This window comes from Sarcophilus harrisii, chromosome 4 (genome assembly GCF_902635505.1).
Source record: "Sarcophilus harrisii chromosome 4, mSarHar1.11, whole genome shotgun sequence".
NCBI lineage: Eukaryota > Metazoa > Chordata > Mammalia > Dasyuromorphia > Dasyuridae > Sarcophilus > Sarcophilus harrisii.
Window position 1 is genome coordinate 312,664,744 of NC_045429.1, and position 22,289 is coordinate 312,687,032.

Here is a 22,289-nt window from a genome sequence, read left to right on the forward strand (position 1 = left end):
AACATTTACCACTCCTTTAAAGCTTTAAATAACTTTCAGTAGTTTGCCAGTTCTAGAATTGAGGAAATCAGACTCGGGAGTTTTTTTTTGTTTTGTTTTGTTTTGTTTTTCAAGAAAAAAACCTTTCACCTTTACTAGAAAGCAGAGAAGGGCGGATGGGGAGAGAAAATTTGTCTTCTCTCTAAGGTTCTTCATTTTATAAAGATTAGTTTTTCCTAAAAGAGGACAAAGCTACTCCTGAGAACTTTTTGATCCCTGCCTCCCTTGACAGTTAAGTACATAAAAAGCTCCACTCATATGGCTTCAATACCCCTTTACTTGTAGATGTCTGAAGACCACATGAGTCATCATAATCATCATATCACTGATGACAATATCTTTTTCCATATGGAGACAAAGCATGGGCACATCTAACAACTAAGTGCTATTTTATTCTTATTGCTTATTTTTGCTTTGAAAGGGCAAAATAACAAAACAGATATTCTGCATAAATTTAGTGTCTGTAAAAGTGAGAATGACAAAATTGGAATGGAAGCACAAATGTGGGAACATGACCTTGAAAATGATAATTAATATAAACAAAAAAAAATACTCCTATCCCACGAGAAAACTTGCATGTCACTCTAGGTCATCCCTGATCTTCTTTGCCTTGATGTAGTCTGGAGGTCTATACTGTCCTACTATCAGTCAGGACAACCAATCTTAGTAAGCTTTACAGTAAAATCTATTTACTTTCATGCTGGCATAGACTACTCCTCTTTCTTTGGTATTTCAGCATTCTCTTGGAGGTGAAATTGTCCCTTAGGATAGTCTGCTACACTACAATTGACATAATCAGGGCAGAACAGATCTGTTACCTTATTAATTGTTATAGCTGGCATAATACTGAAGAAATGGACTTAGGAAGAGAAGTCTGTAAGAGTAAATCCTATTTAGTCACCTTCTTCTTTGGGAAGAGGGGTGACCAGTATACTAGATTTCTACTGTAATTAGAGGGATGCCTGTAAAGTTCTTAGCAACTTGTACCTTGAGAAACTTGCAGCATATCAGCTTAGCTATTTGTATTGCTTAATTGAAGACCTCCCTTCCTCCCTCTTTCCTTTCATATGTCTTTTTGACTGAATCAGAGGACAGATGAGAAAGAGAAAGAAAAACTCAGTAAAGAGAAGATTATTTGGAATATTATTGGTAAAAGAAATAGAAGATATGAATATATGAGAAACAAGACAAGATACAGTTTTAAAGGGTAATAATTCTTAAGTCTGTATGCATAACTCTGGAGATGTCTAATAAGGACCAAACTGAGAACAACAACATGTTTATTTGTTTTGCTTCTTATTTGAGAAGAAGAAGTAAATATTCAAAAGGCAAAAAGTCTCATAGTAAGGAGATACTTGGTTCACTGTTTTGCAGCTATTGGTTGATTTGTGTATTTTTGCTTGTGTTTGTGTGTCTCTCAGAATCTGTATATCTAATAGTAATAGCAAGATGATCAACTATGATAGACTTAGCTCTTCTTAGTAAAGAGGTGATTCACGACAATTCCAATAGACTTGGGATGGAAAATGAAATCTGTATCCAGAGAGAGAAATACAAAGACTGAATGTGAATCAAAGCATAGTACTTTCATCATTTTTTGTTTTGTTTTGCTTGTTTGCTTTTTCTTTCTTTTGGGTTTTTTTCCCTTTTGGTCTGATTTTTTTTTTGTACAACATGACAACTATGGAAATATGTCTAGGATGTACATGTTGAACCTATATTGAATTGCTTGCTATCTTGGGGTAAGGGTAGGGGAGGAAGAGAGGAAAGGAAAACATGAAACACAAAATCCTACAAAAATGAATGTTAAAAACTGTCTTTACACATAATACTATTGGGGGGGGAAGAATCTGTGTGCCTACAATTGTGTGCATGGAGCACAGACTTTGGCTAATCAGGCTCTCTGTGTCTTGTAAACTAATCTTTTCCTGAAAAAAAAAATTATGATCTTTCTATAGATCTGGGAAGATCTATATACTTTTGTTTCCCATCACATGGCCAGATTTGGGGAGTATCAGGGAAAAACAGATAAAAGTAAGGGGATCTTCTCCCTTTATAAACTTTTTTACATTATAAACTAATTAGAAGCTGAGTTTGAAACTAAAGTATATATTTTCTACTTTGTGAATCTCTAAATTGTGGTTTGAATGTTTTTATAAATGCTGAAATATGTTTTACTAAGTTTTGGGTTAGCATTCTAACTAAGAGTACATTCCACCCTTCAGAATGATATTTATTATTTTACAGTTAAAAAATGAATGTCATCTCACTGATTATAAAGAAGTGAGGGGGGATGATATCTTTGAAATTTCAAAGAGAAGGAAAAAACTAGAAATAGTACTTGAAGACGGCTTGCCTGTTATTAACTCTTTCTGAGATAAAGAAAGAGACTGAGGGGGGAAGGAGGAGGAAGGGAGGGAAGAGAATTTGGAACAAAGGGTTTTGCAGGGGTGAATGAAAACAATCTTTGCATATATTTTGAAAATGAAATGCTATTATATAGGTGTATATATACATATGCACACATATGCATATATGTGGAATAAATGTATACAAATATATATGCATATATATAATTGATTTAAAACTAAATAGAAAACAAGAAAAAACATAAAATAACAAAAGACAGAAAAGGAAAATAAGCAAAACAAACATTGTCATGTGCCCACCATTTTTATGTAGATTATGTTCAATTTGAATTATATTCAAATTGTCTTATTTCTTCCCAAAAAAAGCTTATTTAAGGGACCAAGAGGAGCAAGTTCTTGAGCCCTCCCAAGGAATGACAAACTATAATAACTTTTAAAAATCCTACCAGTTAAGTTCATGACTAAGTGATGGGTTTTGGTAGGTACTGAAAAAATTATGGGAGAGAAGAGGAAAATTAGTGATTACTGTGTGGGAAAAGATAATAAAAAAAGACATTGTAATATCTTCTTGTTTGTAAACACGCAAGAACCTACTTTAAGCTGAGTCATACATCTTATCACTCCTTGGAAATAATTCCTTAACATTGTGAAATTTCTAAACAATATATTGGATTACTGAGAATTTATAAATTTGTTATTAACATAGAAGTGATTTCTAATGTTTAATTTTTATACCAGGATGAATTTAAACAGAAGTAGAAAAAAAGAAGGAGGAGGAGAAGGAAGAGGAAAAGGAAGAGGATGATGATGATGATGATGATGACAAATGAAGGATGTTAAGTAAAATCTTTTGTGTGTGTTTGTGTAAGTCTTGGTAAACTTTTGGAAAATATATTTCATCATTACATCTTTTGGATTGTCTTGGATCATTTTACTTCTAAGAACAACTAAGTCATTCATAGTTCATCATCACATAATCTCCTATGTACAATATTATACACAGTACTATTAATTATGTATCAGTTCATGTAAGTATTTCCAGGTTTTTCTGCAATTGTTCTGCTTCTCATTTCCTTTCCTTTTTTTCATTTAATAGTATTTTCAATAAAAGTCTCATATCAAACTTATAAAAGGAACTCAGTCAAATTTTTAAGACAAAAAGTCATTTCCCATTAGATAATAATGAAAGAATACAAACAGGCGGGTTTCAATTACGTGTAAAGATGGTTTTCAGCATTCATTTTTGTAATATTTTAAGTTCCAAATTTTTCTTCCTTTCCTTCCCGAGACAGCAAGCAATCTGATATCGATTATACATTATATACACTATAATCATGTTAAACATATTTCTACATTAGTCATGTTATGAAAGAAGAATAAGAACAAAAGAAAAAAGCATGATAAAGAAAAAAATAACAATAGTTTGCTTGGATTCCATAGTTCTTTCTCTAAATGTGGATAGCATTTTCCATCATGAAGCTTTTGGAATTGTCTAAGATCATTTCTGAGAAAATGTAAGTCTGTCACAGTTGATCATCATACATTGTTGCTATTACTATGTACAATGTTTTCCTGATTCTGCTCACTTCATTCAGCATAATTTCACCAGTTCAGTTTTTCTAGGTTTTTCTGAAATCTGCCTTTTCATCATTAGTTATCTAATAATAGTATTCCATTACAAACATATGCCACAATTTGTTCAACCATCCTCCAGTTGATGGACATCCTCACAATTTCCAAGATTTTGCCACCACAAAAGATCTGTCATAAATATTTTTACACATGGTTCCTTTTCCTTTTTTATTATTTCTTTAAGATATGGATCTAATATTGCTGAATCAAAGAGTATGCACAATTTTATAGCCCTTTGGGCACAGTTCCAAATCGTTCTCTAGAATGGTTGGATTAGTTTATAACTCAATAATGCTTTAGGGTTCCAATTTTCCCACATTTTATTCAACATTTATCATTTTCCTTTTCTGTCATGTTATGTCACTGTATCACAAGATCAAAATGGGTATATTATGTGAAGATAAAGAATGATACCATAAATAATTTGGGAGAGCAAGGAATAGTTTATCTGTCAAATCTATGGAGAAGGAAAGAATTTATAAGCAAACAAGCAATAGAAAACATGATGAAATACAAAGTGTATAATTTTGTTTACATTAAAATACAAAGGTTTTGTGCATTTAACAAAACCAATGCAACCAAGATAAAAGGAAAGCAGAAAGTTGGGAAACAATTTTTACAGCCTGTGATTCTGATAAAGGCCTCATTTCTATATTGGAAACTATCAAATTCATAAGAATAAAGTCATTCCACGATTGATAAATGGTCAAAAGATATAAATAGGAATTTTTCAGATAAAGAAATAAAAAATATCTTTAAAGAAAGAACCCTAACTATATATTCCCATGTAGTCATATGGGAAAAAATGCTCTAAATCACTATTGATTAGACAAATGCAAACTAAAATAATTCTGAGATACCATCAGGAGGACTTCCTGATCTGATCTCAGACACTTAACACTTCCTAGCTGTGTGACCCTTGGGCAAATCACTTAACCCCAATTGCTTCAGCAAAAAAAAAAAAAAAAAAAAAAAAAAAAATGTATGAGCAGGTCATGATAGGTAGGTCATATGGTGGGAGCAAGAGTGTGGAATGTGACCTTGAGTATCATGTTTAATGTAAACTGTAAAAACCAGTTCTATCTCATGAGAAACTTTTCATTGAACTTGTTTTCCCTAACCTTCTTTGCCTTCTTTGTTCTCTTTCTATATAATATCTGACCTGTACTAAAGGTAGTGTGGAGATCTACACTGTCCTGCCACTAGCTGTATGAGTAAATTTCACCCAATAAAATCTATTTGCTTCCATGATGGCATGGGCTCCTCCTCTTTCTTCAATATCTCAGTATTCTCTCAGGGGTAGGACTGTCCCTCAGGAATATCTGCCACTTTACAATTGGTATACTCAGGGTAGAACAGATCTTCCACCTTACAAGGTATAAAGATAGAAAAGAGAATAACTGAACAACAATATCCAAGATTGAAAAACACAGGAGAGTGCTACAGAAGAATATGGAACCTGATATAATGGGAAGAATGTTTCAAGGATTAAAGGTTTTCCAGAATTTAAAAAAAAACATGGAAAAAAAATTTGGATACCATAAAAAATAACAGTAAGAACCCCAAATTTAACTTACTAAAAACATGGTATCATATATCATAGCAACCTAAACAATTATAACTATGAAGGAAAAAAAAATTAAAACCCTTAACATTCCAAGGAGAAACAATGAATCAGAACACCTCAGCATTACACTTTGATTAGAATAAATCAAAGAAGAACTAGTAATATGATATTCCAGAGAGCAAAAAAGATTAATTGGCATCCCAAGATAATATATCCAGTGAAATTAAGCTTAAGCAAAAAATGAAAATAATTGGATTTTCAATAAAATAAAATAATTTCTTCAAAAGAACCTAGAGATGAGGAAGGCACTCAATATGCATACTGAGCAAAGAGCAGAAAGTTAAATGCTTTTAGATAGTAATGAAAGACTAAGAAATAAAATGTTTGTTTTCAAATGGCTAGACAAACTTATAAACATGGGATAGAAAAGTCTTTTGGGGGGTTTAATTTTCTTTTTAAAAATTGTCATTATTTAAGTGGCATTGAGAAGATAAAAAATAATTTAGAGTATTAGATTTAAAGGAGAAAATAAGGAAGAAAATAGGGAGAACTGAATTGTTTTCCTAGTTTTTTTTATTCTACCTTATATAAGTCATAGATGTCTTCTAAGTTTCCTTAGAAACCGTCCATTTCATAACTTTAAACAGCACAATTATATTCCATTGCATTCACATGCCATAATTTGTGCAGCCATTCCCTAAGAGGGGAATGCTTTTTCTTAATTTTCAGTTTTTGGCTACTATGGAAACAGCTGATATATACATATATATATATATATATATATATATATATATGTATGCATATATATATATATATATATAGTCTTATTTTCTTTGACTTCTTTTAGATATAGAGCTTGTTCAGCTTCATCAAAGTTTAGTAACTTTTGGGGGCATAGTTACAAATTGCTTTCCAAAATGGCTTGATCACTAATTAATTCCAACATTTATCATTTTCCTCTTTTGTCATTTTTCTCAAACTGATGGGTGTTAAAATGAACCACAGACTTGCCTCAATTTTTATTTCTTTTATTATTATTGATTTAGAACATTTTTTTTTCATATGGTTGTTGATAGCTTGATTTATTTTGAAAACTGCCTCTTCATATTCTTTTATAATATATCTAATGGGAAATAATTCTTTGTCATGAATTTGACTGAATTTCTTTTATAACTTAAATATGAGACTTTTATTGAAAAAAAAACTAGCTGCAAATATTTTTCCATTGCTTCTATTGTAATTGCACCAGATTTGTTCATACAAAAATATTGTAATTTTATATAATCAAAACTGTCAATTTTATTTTCTGTGATTCTTTTTTTTGTTTGTTTGTTTAGGTCATGAATCCTTCTCCTTTTCATAGGTAAGCAATCATTTCATTCTTGTTCCTCTAAATTGTTTTATGGGGTCAAATTTTATGTCTAAATCATGTATTTGATATAAGGTGTCAAGTGCTTTCCTATGTTTTAACTGTGTCTGACTTCTTTCCAACTTTCCCAATAATTTTTTTTGGCCATTTGCAGGAGTGCTAATAATTTATGTGAAATTATTCTATATTTTGCAACTTTTCTGAAATTATGAGTTGTTCCAATTAATTTGGTTACTTCTTTAGGATGTTTTTATCTAAATCACCATATATATTAAAAGATTTTTTTTTCTTCCTGGTCTTTGCTTATTCCTTTGATTTCTTTTTCTTTTGATATTCCTATAGCTAATTAGCATTTGTAGGCCAATGTTAAACTGAAGTGGTAAGGATAAACATGCTTGTTACTTTTGATATTATTAGGAAAGTCTCTGAATTTTTTCCATTACATATAATGTTTAATTTTGGTTTTAGGGAGATATTATTTAATTATATTTATTATTCCTATAATGTTCATGTTTTGCTTTATTTATATTATTAACATTATTTATTGTGTTATAGTTTTTCTTATATTTGCTGTTACTGATTCAGTCATGCTTGAATCTTTGTGACCCCGTGTGTGTGTGTTTCTTTTTGTCAAAGATATTGGGGCAGTTTGCTATTTCCTTCTCCAATTCATTTTATGGATTAAAAAAAAAAAAAAAGTAACTTACTAATGGTCACACAAATAGTGAGTGTCTGAGGCTGGATTTGAACCCAAGTCTTCCTTTTTCCAGTCCTGACAGTCTATCCACTCTATCAACTAGTTGTTCTTCCTTATGTTTAGCCAATATAAATCCCTTTATAAGTTCACTCTGATCATAATATATAATCTTTTTAATATTTTTTGAAAGCTACTTACTAGTACATCAATGAAAACTTCTGGATCCATGTTCATTACAGTTGTTGGTCTATAATTTTCATTCTATTTTGTCTCTTTCTGGTTCAGTTATTAATATACATATATATCATTTGAAAGAGAGTAGAAGAGTTTCTTCTTTTCCTATTATGTTTAAAAGTTTGTGTAATAAAATTGTTTTTGAATGTTTGTTAAAATTCATTTTATATAAAAATATAATCCTGAAGTTTTTCTTTTCAAATTCCTTTATGATTTATTCAATTTATTTTTCTGATATTGTGATATTTAGTTTATTTCTTATTTTGTCATTCAAAATGATGACAATCATTTTGATCACAATATCAGAAATATGAAAATACTTCCTCTGTGTCATCAGTTTTTAACATATGATTTTTCTAATAATTTCCTTTATTTCTTCTTCAATTGTTGTAAATTCTTTTCTATTTTTGACACAGCTGATTTTACTCTTTCTTTAAAAAGTCCCATTAGTTTGCTGTTTATTTTTTTTTTGGTAGTTTTCAAACCAACCCTTAAATTTACTTATAATTTTTTGTTTTGATTTTATTAATCTTTTTTAATTTTTGAATTACTATTTTGTTAGTCATTATTTTAATTTACTATTAAGACTTTTAATTGTATACCCAATTTATTAATTTTCTCTGTTTTATTGATGAAAACATTTAGAAATATACATTCTCTCCACCCAAGAACTGCTTTAATTGTATCCCTTAAATTTTCTTAAGTTGTCTCATTATTATAATTTTCTTTTATGAAAATTTTTTATAATTTCTATTCTTTGTTCTTTGGCCAATAGTTCTTTTTCTTTTTCTTTTTTTTTTTTATTTAATAGCCTTTTATTTATAGGTTATATGCATGGATAACTTTACAGCGTTAACAATTGCCAAACCTCTTGTTCCAATTTTTCACCTCTTACCCCCCACCCCTTCCCCTAGATGGCAGGATGACCAGTAGATGTTAAATACATTAAAATATAAATTAGATACACAATAAGTATACATGACCAAAACATTATTTTGCTGTATAAAAAGAATCAGACTCTGAAATATTGTACAATTAGCTTGTGAAGGAAATCAAAAATGCAGGTGGGCATAAATATAGGGATTGGGAATTCAATGTAATGGTTTTTAGTCATCTCCCAGAGTTCTTTCTCTGGGCATAGCTGGTTCAGTTCATTACTGCTCCATTGGAAATGATTTGGTTGATCTCGTTGCTGAGGATGGCCAGGTCCATCAGAACTGGTCATCATATAGTATTGTTGTTGAAGTATATAATGATCTCCTGGTCCTGCTCATTTCACTCAGCATCAGTTCGTGTAAGTCTCTCCAGGCCTTTCTGAAATCATCCTGTTGGTCATTTCTTACAGAACAGTAATATTCCATAATATTCATATACCACAATTTATTCAGCCATTCTCCAACTGATGGACATCCATTCAGTTTCCAGTTTCTAGCCACTACAAAAAGGGCTGCCACAAACATTCGTGCACATACAGGTCCCTTTCCCTTCTTTATAATCTCTTTGGGATATAATCCCAGTAGTAAACACTGCTGGATCAAAGGGTATGCACAGTTTGATAACTTTTTGAGCATAGTTCCAAACTACTCTCCAAAATGGTTGGATTCGTTCACAACTCCACCAACAATGCATCAATGTCCCAGTTTTCCCGCATCCCCTCCAACAATCATCATTATTTTTTCCTGTCATCTTAGCCAATCTGACAGGTGTGTAGTGGTATCTTAGAGTTGTCTTAATTTGCATTTCTCTGATTAATAATGACTTGGAGCATCTTTTCATATGACTAGAAATAGTTTCAATTTCTTCATCTGAGAATTGTCTGTTCATATCCTTTGACCATTTTTCAATTGGAGAATGGCTTGATTTTTTATAAATTAGAGTTAATTCTCTATATATTTTGGAAATGATGGCCAATAGTTCTTTAAAATCATGTTATTTGGTTTCTAATTTTAGTTATTTCCTCAAGGATTCTTTATTGAATATAATTTTATTTCATCATGACTAGTAAATAATGCATTTAATATTTCTTTTCTATATTTTTTTTTGCAAAAGTCCCATATACAGCTGAGTTATATGTAAATTTATTTCCATTTCTACTTAGCAATTAATGGAAATAAATTATCTTTAATTTTTCTAAAATTCTGTTCAGGTCTTTTATTTCTTTTATCTTTTTCTTTTGTTTATCATTATGTAGGACTGAAAGAAGCCAGTATGCTGAAGTTCCCTTTTATTATAGTTTACTATATATTTCTCCCTCCAATTGTATTAAATCTTAGTATTGATATTAATTGCTGTCTATGCCAAGAAAGACTAAACTTCTAAACCTATCAACTTCTTAACTCAGATAAATAAAGGGTCTTAAGTAATTGCACAAAATAAAGAATGAAATTAACCATACATAGAATTAATTACAAAACTAGAATCTATTAGGAAATGTGATCAATTTGGTTTTCTCAATTCTCCCCTTTGATCAATAGGAGATAGGTCTCTCATGGATCACTTATCTACAATCTAATGCTATAAGATTTTTTTAACATAGTTGTAATCAAACTAACATAAGCTTCCTGGAGCTAGTTTGTAATGGGCTTAAACACAACTAAGGCAAAGCCTAACAAAATAGCCAAAAAAAAAAAAAGAAAAAAAAAAGGCAACAAGGACCCTTTGGCAAGGGTGGCAATAAAGCCATCTCCTTACAGCCAAGTAAACTAAGAAAAAAAATTCCTCCAGGGGTCACTTGTTAAGAGCAGTTGCATTTCAGCTATAATTCATTGAATTTTGTGAAGATTCATTGCAATTTCATTTTATATACTAATAAAAGAATAGCAGGACTGACTGTGGCATAGGCAGTAAAGAGCTCTAGGGCCATGTAATTTTTGTAAGGCCATTTGAATGGGCCAAAAAATATACTTCGATTTTTAAGGAGGTGGTGGATGCACTTGTAGCCTAGGCTAATTTTTCATTTTCAAAGGAGAGATTTCTGTTTGTTCTAATATAGAGACTCCCCCCCACATAAGGAATTAGAGACCACAAAAATTTGATATCATCATTGTTAATTTTTACAAGGTTCTCATTGCAATGTCATTCTTAATGAATAGGATCTCCTTTTTGGTGTTTGTGCCACCACTCCCCCAAGTTTCTACATGAATTCTTTTCCAATAGCCTAACAATGTGATTAAAGATTGAGGATAGAGGGGTTGGCAATAGATAATTCACAGGTACCATACCAATTTGGGAAAAAAGGTGAGTAAGCCCTGCCATTAAAAATGAAAACTGGAGATCACCAGACCCTGTCACTAGGCTTCAGAAGGGTTAAGTTTAACTCCACCAAAATCACTGCCATTCTAAACCCATTTAGAGCCATTGTTCATAAGGTTGGTCAAAGAAACATATCATGGTCCATTGTTACTAATATCATCAAGGAGACAGGCATTGGCACAGATCAATGGAGCTTCTTTGGTAATGTTAGGAAAGGGAACACTATAAATACAGTTTATCTAAAATAGTGTTAGACTCTTGCTCCTTGGTCACAAAAAATGGGAGCTCATGAATAACAACTCTAGGTGAGATGGCCGTAGTTTGACAGTATCAAAAAACTTAATGAATTTAAAAGTGACTTGCTTTTTCAGGAGTTAGTGAGTATAATAGCCTTAGTTTCTGAATAGTTCACTATCTCTCTATTAAGGACAAGTAATTAAAAGCAAAAAGCATAAAAACCCCAGTTAAAGGTAGAAGATTAAGCTCTGGATCAGCTCTGGGCTGTGAGAGAGTTTCATTTTATAGTAATAGGAAACAGGAAACATCTCCCAAGGACCAGAGTCATTTTGGTGGATGTGAAGACAAACCCAATGCTCATTAAGTCCAATTATTCGAGCGTGGTACAAAGCCTGGCTTACCTCTCCATGGAAGTTATTAATAGCATTAATACTTTTCCATTCCTCTTCAAGAGAGTGGACTGTGGAGGAAAAAGCAACAAGTGGAAGGAAGGAAAACAAATAAAATAAAAACATTATGACATGATATGGGGGATTAAGGGTAGGGAAGATTTCATGTGACAGCAATGTATGTAAAAACACTTTTCACAGATCTCAATTGCTGTTGAGGTAGCTAGAAACACCTGAAAAGGTCTTTCTCAAGCTGGTTGCGTCCCATTATGCACTGCAGCTTCTACATCATAAAGTTCCTTCAGGCTATTTTACAGCTCCTATATAGAGCAAGAACAAAAATTATTTCCTCCACTAAGGATATTCATACTGGGGGAAAGGTTTTGTTTGGATAGGAAGGTTACCAAAAAGCATTTCAAAAGGAGATATATGTAATTCCCCACCTTGTTCGATCATACAGATAGAATAAAACCATAAGAATGACAGCAGGCCAGTTTAGATGGGTCTCAGTACATAACTTGCCAACAATGGCTGTTTTAAGCTCTTTATTCAGACACTAAACCTGGCCTGAACTTGAAGGTGGTAAGGTGTGTGAAATTTTGTAATCACCCTTAGACAAGAGTAAAGTTGGAGCAGGACAGAGTTGATAAAGTGGGTGTACTTATCAGAATCATTATGCTAGTGGACTGAAGCAGGGAACAATTTCTCTCAGGAGTATCTTAGCAACAAAAATGAAAAATAAAAGAATAAAATGACTAGGACCCAACAGCCAGAAAAGACCTTCACTCACTGAGTAGGTGAGTCAACAATAATGAGGCAGACTTTTTAGTAGCCAGTTTTGAGCAATCTGAAAATCAATCTGGGTAGAACAATAGACAAAGATAAGACAGAAGGACATTTAGAGTAGAAGAGAGAAAGTTGATGAACCTTTTTTTTTTTTTTTTTTTTTTTAGCAGTGATCTTGGCAGATGTCGAAAATCTTTCTGCAGCCAAAAGCATTCCAAAAGCATGGCAGACACTAAATGTTCAACATGAGTAAATAGATAGTGGTGCTCTTACCTTTGGCTATTTGACATGCCTAGGTAAGTGCCAAAAGCTCAGCAAGTTGGGCACTGAGATTAAAGGCTAACAAAGCCATTCACACAGTGTCATGGTCAGAAATAATGATGGCACCAGTGTAATGAGCACCATCTCTCATAAAAGAAGACAGTATACAAAACAAAGTCAGAATTTTGCAAAGCAGTGACAGATGGTCAACATGAAGTTTTTTAAGCTTCTGGGTTGTGACTTTCATTATGCTTGATAACTAGCCCAGAGGCAGGTGGTGCCCCAGCTACCACAGAATTAATGTGAGCAAAATAATAAGCTATTGGGCTTGGACCAGGTTCCAAATGTTTGGCAAAGGACACTAGAAACCACATCACTAACAGAGAAGGACTTATATAATCTAGGAGTCCCAGTACCAGGCACTGATAACAGGACATTTTAGGGATCTGAGAGGATGAAAAGGTGTTGCTAAACAAGCTGTAATGGTACTAGAACAAAGTCTTTAGTCAGTGAGACAAGAGGTTTAGTTACCTTTGCTGCTTGAGGTATCTGTAAGGATGGCATGCAATTGTTACTTAATAGTGAGTGCAGTGAACTGTTGGATACTCTAAATGTGTTTAGAAGAAATAGAATGAGTTCCAGCAACAAAAATAAATCCCAGCTATCCAAACTGTAGAAGGTACCACTATACTTTCAGACACTTTATGATCCCTCCAGTGAATCTATAACAGGAGGTAACTACTAACCCCTTGTCCCATTTTGGCATTAGGAGCTGTTAGCAGAAAGTCATCAATGTATTAGCTCAAAAAGGAGTCCTTGAAAGTGATAGATACTAAATTCTATTTTAAAAAGTTGAGAAAAAATGGGGTTTTCTATAAACTCTTTCTACAAATTCTTGAGGCAGATGAGTCCACCTCTGTTATATATTTTTCTAGGTACTAAGAAAACAGATCTTGACTTTCTGTGTGAATGGTAATTGTAAAAAAAAAAAAATGTTGAGCAAAGGTCTATCACCATAAAATAGGTAGGAATTGAGGAAATGATAATAGCAAGTTTGGATATCACTGGTTGCCTAGGGATAACATAAATGGTATTTATAGTGTGCAAATTGTGTATAACATGATAAACAGCCTTGCCATCTGGACCTGGTTTATGTTTCTTAACAGAAAGGATTTGTGTATTGCAAGGCAATTTGAAAGGCACAATAAGACTTTGATCTCTTAGAGTCAATGATGAGTGAAATGTCCTAAACAGCTTTCCTGGGTAAAGGGTATAGATGGGCCTCCCCTAACTTTGATGATAATAAGCATGGCAGATTTCAGAATTCCCATCTAAAGATGAAGAGACCCATAGAGAGTCCAGGATATCAGATGAGTTGCTAAATGTATCCTCAACTGTCTCTGGACCATTTTTTTTTTATGAAAATAGAGGATAAGGAGGTGTTCTTTGATATCTATAAGACAAAGTACCATCAGGAGAACAGGAAACAGTAGCTCCAAGTTTGCATAGGAAATTTGCCCCAGTAGAATTACAGGATATTTGAGCATGAAAAGTAGAGGGTGCTCAGCACACATGGGACAATATAATGTGTGATGAGACAATCTAGGTATTTCTGAGATTTTCCTGAGACCCCCAAAACATTGAAATACCCAGTCTATAGGTACAATTGGAACCAAGTTTATACAGTAGAACCAAACTAGAGGCTCTGGTATCTAGTAGCCATTATAGAGTGTATCACTAAATTTTAGGGTTTCATGAAGTTCACCATTTCAGAGAGGAATGGATCACAACTGGGGCCAAGATATCAGGTTCAGGAAAAAGAAAAGTATCCTCTCTGGAATTCACAATCCCTACCACTCTATCTTTATGTAACAGGCAGCCTGGGAACCTCTATGGTTATTCTTCCTTCTTTTTCTGAGGTCTTATTGTTTATTTTTATAATCTTGGACAATATGGCCCTTTTTTATACAATTAAAACATTTGTGTGATTTGTGAATTTTTATATGGTAAAAACAATTTGCATAGCAGCCTTCAAAATCACCTGTACAGGAGCAAGGATAGTTTGTTCTTATATCTTAGATTTCTCCTTTTTCTTGCCTTTCTCTTCCTTATCTTTCCTTCATAAACATATAGGGTAATGCTTTTAAGTTGATGCATAGGTGTTTCATGGCATGCTAGGTATCTTTTATGAAAATATTTTCATATTTTTGTCAGTGATTAAGTGATTGATTAACAAAGTGTGTGTGTTAATGTGATGCATGCTTATTGTGGGTTAAATAATCTAATACTGCATATCACTTAGTACTTTTGTATAATTTAGCATAAAAAAATTGTTAGAATTTTCTTTCTCCTCTTGTACTGTTTCTCAAAATTTGCTCAATTTTTAAGTCTAATAGTGTAAACTTCCACAACTGAGATATTGCTGGCTTGTGGGAGGTCCTATTGAAAAAAACAGAAAAAAAATTCTCCAAGGGTTTAAGTTGGATTTCTCGCCTAATTATTTCCAACAAAGGGATACCAAGACAAGCAAAGTTGAAACTTTTTCCCAACATGGGGAGACTATTTTTGCTCAGAGAAGGTGGGATTGAATAGAAAGTTGAGTCTCCACCATAGTTCTCTGTAGAGAAGTCATTCCCTGGTAAAAATTATACTATTTGGAGATGAGGAGAAAGTTGCACTAAAAAGTTGCCATGGGGACTAGGCTCCTTCTCTCAACTCCTGGCTAACTTTGCCAACTATCGTGATTGGAATTAAGATAAACTGAGGCACTATGCTCCAAGCATAATTTATTAGTAAAGTGAGAATTCCAATAAAATAGGATCATAGCTTCCTCAGAAGCACTAAGACCACTAGATGAGGCAAACCAGACCTTTTATAGTTTTTTTCTGGGAAACAAAGAGCAGAACTTCACAGGTGGGACCTCATAGCAGAAACGATTTATAATTAGTTACAAGAAAACAATATTTGGTAGTATCATAGATGTAAGGGACAATATAATTTGCTGGAAATTGAAAATATGAAGCTGGTAACAACCCCTCCTTGACATTAAGGAATGCTGATTGATTTATAGAGCTCATCTATAAGGCTTGCTAATGGAACAGTAATAACAAACTTCCTGGCACCCAATTGTATCTTGCAAAGCTTGTTAGGGAGATAACAGACCTCCCTTAATTGTACCTGGGTATGAAAAGCTCCTTTGTAAGATAACAGGTCTCCCTTAATTGTTCATGGTCAGTAAGATGTATAGAGATAATATATTTCTTTGAATTAAAGTGATTTCTATGACAACTTAGCTCAGAGAAGAAGATTGAACTTCTGAACTTAGCTCAGACAAAGAAACAGATTTAGATAGCTATACAAAATAAAGAATAAAATAAACTATAAATAGAATTACTTACAAAAATAAATTTTTTTATTATAGCTTTTTAGTTACAAGATATATGTATGGGTAATTTTTCGGCATTGACAATTGCAAAACCTTTTGTTCTAATTTTTGCCCTCCTTCCCCCTACCCTCTCCCCAAGATGGCAGGTAGACCAATACATGTTAAATATGTTAAGGTATATGTTAAATACAATATATGTATACATACCCATACAGTTATTTTTCTGCACAAGAAGAATCGGACTTTGAAATAATGTACAATTAACCTGTGAAGGAAATCAAAAATGCAGGCAGACAAAAACAGAGGGATTGGAAATGCTATGTAGTGGTTCACACTCATTTCCCAGAGTTCTTTCGCTGGATGTAGCTGGTTCTATTCATTATTGAACAAGTGGAACTGATTTGGTTCATCTCATTGTTGAAGAGAGCCATATCCATCAGAATTGATCATCATATAGTATTGTTGTTGAAGTATCTTCATCCTGCTCATTTCACTTAGCATCAGTTCATGTAAGTCTCTCCAGGCCTTTCTGAAATCATCCTGCTGGTCATTTCTTACAGAACAATAATATTCCATGATATTCATATATCACAATTTATTCAGCCATTTTCCAATTGATGAGCATGCACTCAGTTTCCAGTTTCTGACCACTACAAAGAGGGCTGCCACAAACATTCTTGTACATACATGTCCCTTTCCCTTCTTTAAGATCTCTTTGGGATATAAGCCCAGTAGTAACACTGCTGGATCAAAGGGTATGCACAGTATGATAACTTTTTGAGCATAGTTCCAAATCACTCTCCAGAATGGCTGTATATATTCACAATTCCATCAACAGTGTATCAGTGTCCCAGTTTTCCCACATCCCCTCCAACATTCCGCGTTATATTTCCCTGTCATCCTAGCCAATCTGACAGGTGTGTAGTGGTATCTCAGAGTTGTCTTAATTTGCATTTCTCTGATTAATAATGACTTGGAGTATCTTTTCATATGGTTAGAAATAGTTTCAATTTCTTCATCTGAAAATTGTCTGTTCATATCCTTTGACCAAAAAATAAAATTTCTTAAGAACTGGAATCAATGTGATTTTTTTCAGCACCTCTACCAAATAACATAAAAAGATTGAAACACTGCTTTGAATATATGGCAGGTTATATCAGGTGTAGTTCAAAAAGTAATACTGTGAATGGAAGAAAGTTCCAATATTAAAATATAAATCAATGTAGTAAAGTAGCCAAAAGACTGAAAATTAACAAAGCTGTCATAAGCTTAACATCAAAGTAGTTCAATTTACAGGCAACCGGAACTTAAAAATAATATTATTTTATAGATCAGTAAGACAGTAGATAGTCTGATTCCTATAGTAATAAAAATGGATATTCTGAATCTACTACAGCTGTAACTTATCCGGACAATGTACTTCCTATTCTTTATTCAAAGTAACAAATCTTATCATGTATCACAACAACAGTTGCATCTCTAATTTTTGTGTAGCAATTGAATGATTTCAAAGACCAGAAGGTTGACTAATTTCTTTTTCCATAGCTATTATTTGGCATTATTTTAGGAATACATATAATGAACTAAGTTCTCACAGGGACTTAATTTCCTATTCATTATAATGTGATATGATGATTTGCTCTCACATGAATCCTTCCCAGAGCTCCCAGGACTTAGATTCCCTTAACAGGGCTAAAAGCCTGGAAGATACTTTGTGAGTTGTTACATTTCCAACCTGAGAACCTAAAGAAATAATCTCAAAATCAGAAGTCAGAAGGGTTTCCCAACTTGTTTTAAACTGTCAAGCTTGAGAGCAATTGTTAGGAGTTAGACCAGGACTTATTATAAAACATCAAATGATAAAAGATAATAATCTTAAAGAGAAAAGTAACTTAAATATATAAAAGTGATTGAATAGGCTACAGCATTTTGGTTTATATTTCTAGGCAAAAATAACCAAATGATTCATTTTAAAATAGTATAGATTATCTTTTTCAGATTTTGATAATATAGTAAATATTCCTAGTCCTTTTGAACTTTTACTGTGTTCAACCTGTACTTGCTGATAGGATTTGTAATTTTTCAGTGTTGTACTGTTAATTTTAAAAAAAATTTTCTAGTGTAAATTTAGCCTTCCCACCTCCATGGGAAGTCTCTTGTAACAAAGTAAAATTATTAAATAAAACAACAATATCTCATCTGAAAATTCATACAATATTTTGCATCTGTAGTACCTCCTGCTATTATAAAATTTTATTTAACAGAAATTCATTTTCTCTCCTTCCTATCTTCCATCCGTTAAAAAAATAAAAGAAAAACATTTCTTGTGACAAATATGCATAATCAAGCAAAACATCCTCATTGGAAATATACAAATATATATGTTATTCTGCATCTCAAATCTATTACCTCTTTGTAAGGAGGTAGATAGTATATTTCATCATTGTTTTTCCGGAATCATGAATGGTCATTGTAGTGTTCATAGTCCCTATAGCTTTCAAAGTCCTTATCTTTACATTATTGTTATTAAATACTTATTTCTCCTGGTTCTATTCATTTTTCTTGACCAATTTTCTCAGTAATTTTAGTCAAATACCAAATTCTTATTCTAATAATTGGGATGATTGCATTGATTAAATATCAGGATTCTATATACACTTGCTTCTATATATTGTGTAGATTTTATACCACTAGATTCCCTTTATTCCTATCTCTTTTTATTATTTCCCTTGGTTTAGCTCACCTTTTGAGGGGTTTCATATTTTTTTCAGGTTTTTTTTTCTAGTTCTATGAAGTAATCTTTTGGTAGTTTATTTGTAAAGACATTGAATGAATAAATTTGTTTAGGTAATTTTTGTTATATTGTATCTTTAGATTCATGAGCAATTAATATTTTTCCAATGATTTAGGTCTATATTTTTGTAAGCATTGGTTTGTAGTCATAGATCTTATGCATATCTTGGTAGATAGACTTCCAAGTACTATTTCACTTATATTTTTCGGATTCTATTTTACTGTTATGACATAAGAAAGCTGATGATTTGTATAGATTTTAATAGCCTTCAAGTGCTCTCCACTGTGCCATCTAGCTGCCCCTAAACACATACTTTTAAAGTATAATTTAAGAAGGGATAATTTTGCTTGTCCTTTATCTATCTATGCTTATTCTCTCAATTTCTTTTTCTTGTCTTATTACTATTGCTAGCATTTATGGTAGTATGTCAAATAGAAATGGTAAAAGCAGACATTTGTTTCACTCTATTTTATTGAAAAGGTTTTTATTTTATCTCCCTTATATATAATGGAAGTTCTTGATTTTAGGTATTAAGGAAATGATCATTTATTTGCATGTTTCTTAGCATTGAACTGAAAATTAGATAGTATTTCATCAAAAAAAGCCTGTTGATATATATTACATGTTTTTTTTTTAAATTTCGTAGCTTTTTATTTACAACTTATATGTATGGGTAATTTTACAACATTGGCAATTGCCAAACCTTTTGTTCCAATTTTTCCCCTCCTTTCCCCCATCCCCTCCCCTAGATGGCAGGATGACCAGTAGATGTTAAATATATTAAAGTATAAATTAGATATACAATAAGTATACATGACCAAACTGTTATTTTGCTGCACAAAAAGAATCGGACTCTGAAATATTGTACAACTAGCCTGTGAAGGAAATCCAAAATGCAGGCAGGCAAAAAAATAGGGATTGGGAATTCAATGTAATGGTTCTTAGTCATCTCCCAGAGTTCTTTCACTGGGCATAGCTGGTTCAGTTCATTACTGCTCCATTGGAACTGATTTGACCCATCTCATTGCTGAGGATGGCCAAGTCCATCAGAATTGGTCATCATATAGTATTGTTGTTGAGGTATACAATGATCTCCTTGCCCTGCTCTTTTCACTCAGCATCAGTTCGTGTAAGTCTCTCCAGGCCTTTCTGAAATCATCCTGTTGGTCATTTCTTACAGAACAATAATATTCCATAATATTCATATACCACAATTTATTCAGCCATTCTCCAATTGATGGGCATCTATTCAGTTTCCAGTTTCTGGCCACTACAAAGAGAGCTGCCACAAACATTCATGCACATACAGATCCCTTTCCCTTCTTTATGATCTATTTGGAATATAAGCCCAGTAGTAACACTGCTGGATCAAAGGGTATGCACAGTTTGATAATTTTTTGAGCATACTTCCAAATGGCTCTCCAGAATGGTTGGATGTATTCACAATTCCACCAACAATGTATTAGTGTCCCTGTTTTCCCACATCCCCTCCAACATTCCACATTATCTTTCCCTGTCATTTTAGCCAGTCTGACAGGTGATATCACATGATTTTTACAAATTTTGTTATTAATATGGTTAATAAGAGTTTCCCTAATAGTAAATGAATTCCACCCTTCCAGTATAACTCCAACAAGAGTGTAATCTTTGTAATGTGCTGTTTTTAGCTGATATTTAATTTAAAATGTTTGTATCGATGGTATCAATAATTAGGGATTAAACTTATTATTTTCCTGTTCTGTTTTAATTCATCATGGTTTAACTATCAAAACCATAACTATGTCATAGAGGAAGCTTGGAAGAATCTCTTTTTTAGTTTTAATAATTTATGCCAAATTAACCACTATACAAAAATGAATAAATTTAAATATTTAAATAACTAGCCAGAGGGAGAGCACTCTCTCTCAGATAAATGTCTCTGTGATGACTATATTCTGAAATTAATCTTATCTTTCAAATCAAAGAAACTTCAACTTTCTAATGCATCAACATGCATCACTCTGTTTCATTCTAAAATATTGACATGATTTCTATATATTTTATATTTATAAGAATCTTATAAGCATAGTGCCAATATAAAATAATCGTATGTATTAAAACATTAAAAAATATTGCAATCAATCTAACAACATTAATCTAGTTGATAGATAAATAAATAGGTAGAGAGACAGATGGATGGATGGATAGATAGATAGGCGAAGCATTTGTTAATTGCTTACTCTATACCAGGAACTGTAGCTAGAAATACAAAGAAACAAGACAGCCTCAGTGGCAACACATAAAGGGGTGCTGGTAAACTAAAGGGAGGATGTCATATGGTAGAAGGTGAAGAAATGATACAGAAGTGGTATGGAGGACTGGTCTGACAAGATAATTTAGAAGCTTACTTGTCAGAGGTATAGAAATCAGAGAAGAGATCCTGATGGGAAGACATAAAGATGATGGTCAGAGTGGAGATAGTAATTTTTCAATTATTTTCCATCATTTATTTCCACATTTTGGCAACCTATCATGGTTGCACTCAACAATTACTATCTAGAACACAGATCAACAATGACATGAATAACAATTACCCACAATTAATTTGTCAAGCACTATTTAATTGTAAATTTTACGTTGTTCAATTTTAAAAGATTCTATGTGGTCCAACTATGTTTATTATCTGGGAAATTAAGCTTAAAATCATTAGACATCTCAAATCCTATTCCAGTTCCTGAACAGGAAGTATATCTTCACTGACAATTTTCTGTCCAGATAATTAGCAAAAAGATGCATTTTGTAGCAAACTACCTTTTAATTAATTAAGGCATTCTTCCTTTCTTATAACATATTTTTTTCTAAATGAAATTTATAGCTTTATATGCATGACATTCTTAACCTCTGGTTTATTACTATTTTCCTCTTATCTCAATGAGATCTTAAAACCTTCTTAAATTTGTCTGATGTTGCTGAAATTTTCAAGTTTTCTTTCTTTTCTTATTGTCTTTTCAGTGGTCCTTGCCAGAGAATTGTTTAGTTAATACAAAAATGTATTGATTCCTGCTTATGTGAAGACTTCCTAGTTTTATTTTCTTATCATTGGAGAAAAAAATCAGAGCCACTGATCTGGGCTCTAAATAAGTTAATGCTTTCTCTATGCCCAGTTGTACTTTTCAAACTTTTTTTCTCCATCTCTGGCCAGGAATCTGTCATGCTTATATTTTAAGCCCTAGTCTAGAAATCTAAATCCTCTTCTCAGACACGACTGTCTTAGTCAGCTCATCACTTCCCAAATTAGC